The sequence below is a fragment of the Grammomys surdaster genome, unplaced genomic scaffold (assembly GCF_004785775.1).
Source record: "Grammomys surdaster isolate TR1022 unplaced genomic scaffold, NIH_TR_1.0 211, whole genome shotgun sequence".
NCBI lineage: Eukaryota > Metazoa > Chordata > Mammalia > Rodentia > Muridae > Grammomys > Grammomys surdaster.
Genome location: NW_021604656.1, coordinates 8,075,921 through 8,080,006, shown reverse-complemented (window position 1 = coordinate 8,080,006; position 4,086 = coordinate 8,075,921).

The following is a 4,086-nucleotide window of genomic DNA, read 5'->3' as shown; positions in this document are numbered from 1 at the left end:
CAGATCGGGATTATAGTTTATCAACAATCTGTTGAAATCTGATTAATGGTATTTGATAGTGAGTGGCAGAGAGTAGCTAATTAAATTTGTGTTTTTTAAACACCCCCAGCAGTTCACAAGACAATCAGACTTACAGAGCTTGTTTTGGTGAAATTCCTGGATTGATTGTAAACACACACTCACACACACCACACACACACACTCACACACACCACATACACAAATACTAAAAAAAAATTAAATTTGGGTGACAGATATCAGATATCTGGGCATGCTTTGCTTTGTTAAATTAGGCTTCCAAATAATGGGACATATCATTTCCCAGTTTGTCTGGATGTTGTCTGATCAGTGAGGAGTTAAGAGAAGAAAGGAGGTTGGGATGCAGATGTCTGTCTTCTATGTGTTCCTTATAACCCCTCTCTCACTTTCCTGTTTCCTATTCCCAAAGTGAACCTGGAATTGTTTTTGAAAGTCACCTGGTTCAGGTTTTATAGATGGCAGGGCTCTATAAAATGATGGGAGTTTGCACGTAGACCTCAGATCTGAAGCTGTGCTCCTGATTGTCCCCCAACAGTATCCACTGTGGAGGAGACTTGAACATTTGGTGGGTGGTGGGCTTTGGCTAAGCTCATCATATTTTGGGTTCTGAAACAACATGTCCTGAGATTGTCTCTTCTGGTACACAAGGTTCTTCTGCCCAGCTCTGCTTCCCTGTTCTGGGTTTCACTCCTGAAGGGTGACTTCCCCAAAGGGCTCTCCTCCTTGAGGGGCCATTTCTCACCCCTGTAAACAGCTTTCTCTGGAGACTCCTCCTACCCAGGCTACAGGCAAGCCCAGGGCTCTGTAGCCTCAGTGATTGGCCTCATCCATTACGTAGCTCCACTGAGGGAGGGGTTTTCAATCTGGAGCTTGAAACAGCTGATGTGCGTCCATGAAGCTGAGGTGAGCTTTCTATGCAAGCATTCGCCACAGCTGGAATGGTACTGGATCTTACTCTTTAATGTGTGTGGCGCATGCGTGCACGCACAGGTGCATCTGTGAGGGTCAGAGGTCAGCATCAGGCAGCTCCACCCACTTGTCACTTGTGGCTCTGTCGTTTGTTTTGTTTTTAGATGGGGTCTTTCATGGAAATGGGTGCTGTCTGAAGTGACTAGCCTGACTGGCAAGGGGATCTCTGGGACACTGGTTTCTCCAGTTCCCCAGTGCTGGGATTGTATGTGTGGGCTGCTATGTAGTACTGTTCACATACATGCTGGGATTCGAACTCTGGTTCTCACCGCTGTGCAGCAAGCACTTTACCCACTGAGCTCTGCGTACCGAATTGTGAAATACGCTGTGTTTCCGCACTTCTTTAATTTAGATGGCTCTTCCGTAAGTTCTTGGTACCTGTCTGGGAGGCAAGAAGGATTATTTGCAAGTCGTAGTGAATGCATCCCTTCTCTCTCTACCCTTTACGTCCCTATATCTGGCATGTTAGGGACAGAAAGCAAGATACTCTGGAGACAGAGAAAACATGCTTTGTTTCAAATTGTTTAGATGTGGGCCTCAAACTTCTCCTGACAGACCATAAAACAGGAAGCCACAGCCACCTGAGAGCAGGACCGGGTGACAACAGGTAAGAAAGAAAGACTTTTGGAGCAGGGCTGATTAGTTTTGTTGACTGAGTGCTCTGTTGCCACGTGGTCTCTGGTAAGTGTGTGGAATGAGTGGTTCCTGAGAAAAGAGCTACTCAGAACCTGACACTCAAGTGACATTTGGGAGATCCCTGCATTTTGTCTCCCATGGGAGGAGAGTTCGGCAGCATGTATCTCCTGAAGATCCAGCCACTTGGAGGCTGAGGAGGAGAACGCCCATGCTCACCTGGAGCTGATCTTGTCTAGTGGCTTTTAGAGATGCATTTAGGACTCAACTGCCTTGCACTTCTATGCCTTCATAGGATAATTCCCAAGAGATCTGAGACAGCGTTCAATCTCCAAGCAGCCGACGCCACATATGGAGTGTTGGGTGTTCAGTTCTTCTGAAAAATGGTGAAACTAAGGCATGTTACTAATTCTTAGGTCTAGCTAGCCTCAGAAGAATCTTAGGTCCCAAATAGGACTAGCAGTTAAAAGGGGGTGTTTTGCTCTGGTTGAGTCAAGGATGGGGCTCTATCACCCAACATCTCAGGGCTCCTTCTCTTCCAGATCCCTCCTGAGTCTTCCACTGCCCGCCCTGGATTGTGGCCAAGTTACCCACGGATAGGTTCATCTTCTGCTAATAAACCTGCTTTAGTGTTGTATATGGTTTTCCAGTTGAGACATGCCATCCCCTGCATTATCACCACACAAACAATGACCTCAAGTGTATTCTGAGATGTTCTGTGGCATGGGAGTGAGCCAAGAGCAGAGGAACCTATAATAGTCTTATGGGAGAGGCCATCTTCTGGTGCCCAAGGCTGCAATTCCTGGCCTCGGATTCAGATTTCTTAGCACAAGCACTGAGAAGATTTTGGTGGTTCAACACAATAAAGAGTGCCCTGGGGTGATGGGCCTGTCACATCTTCCATGATCTCAGAGTCAACCTGCCCTATTCCTGTTGGGCTCTGCAGAGTAAATGGTGTGTGAATCGCCAAGCTTGCCGTAAATCCCCGTCTCTCTCTTGCTCATATCTGCAGAACGAATGTGGGAACCCCATTCCGGACGCTTGCTGCAGATTTCTCTATGGCATTTGTTAAACTCATTGTCTGAGGTGTGTGCACAGACCCCTGTGCACCAACCTCTTCTTCTGTGTACTTAGCGTCACTAGCTTTAGAGTTAAGCTAGTGTGCCCCGCCGGAATAAAGATGACACTGCTTATACTGTGTAATCTGTAGAGCCAGATTTTTAGCGTAATGTCAGCCCCTTTGACAGACATGCAAATTAGTCTAGCTCCAGATTTGCAAGAAGCTGAGAGAGATTATATAGAGCAGGACTCGTTCTGATGCTGAAACTGTCGCTCGTGGCTCCAAGGTCTGTCCTCACCAGGGAATGGGATCCCCAAGTCCCACAGCTTTCAAATCTGTAGATGTTTAGAAAAAAAGTCCTGACAGATTCCTCAGACTAAAGAGAGGCTTGCACCCATATGTTCACAGGCGAGAAGCATGAGGGTTGTGCTTTAAGATCTGTCACAGAGGCTGGAGAAGTGACTTGGTGGTTAAGAGTATGACCTCTCTTGCTGCTCTTGCAGAGGGTACAAGTTAGTTCCTAGAACCTATACACAGTAGCTGATGACCATCCATAACTCAGTTCCAGGAGGTCCGATGGCTTCTTCCGACCTAGGTATGTACCAGGTATAGACATGGTGTACATGCAGGAAAAATACTCTGTCCTAGTTACTTTTCTACTGCCATGGTAAGGCACCATGACCAAGGCAACTTGCAGAAGAAAATATTTACTTGGGCTTACGGTTTTAGAGGGTTTGAGTCTGTGGTGATGGAGCCAAGTCTTAGGAGCAGGAACAGTGGAGAGCCTACATCCTGACTGACAAATAGGTAACAGGGAAAGCCCTTACCTAGCAACACAGCTCCTCCAACAAGGCCACACTCCTAATTCTTCCCAAACAGTTCCACCAACTGGAGATGGAGTATTCTCGAGCCTTTGGAGTCCATTCTCGATTAAACCACCACACACAAATAAAATAATAAAATAAAACAAAATAAAGATATCTAAGGAGGCAGCTAAATCTCAGTCCTCTGTGGTGTTTTGGTGTTGCTCACTAGCTGTGGTCTGATCCTGCTTCTGTTCGGTGAGATACCTGCTGTGACATACACAGCTACAACATATTCAGACCCTGGTCACTCAGGAAGTGTAGGACTTCAGAGTCTGTTGGTGAGAACAATGCCTCCCAGGGATGCTGCCTGACTCCTCCTCTTTGACTCCTCCTCTCTGACTGACTCCTCCTCTCTGACTCCTCCTCTTTGACTGACTCTGCCTCTCTGACTCCTCCTCTCTGACTGACTCCTCCTCTCTGACTCCTCCTCTCTGACTGACTCCTCCTCTCTGACTCCTCCTCTCTGACTGACTCCTCCTCTCTGACTCCTCCTCTCTGACTGACTCCTCCTCTCTGACT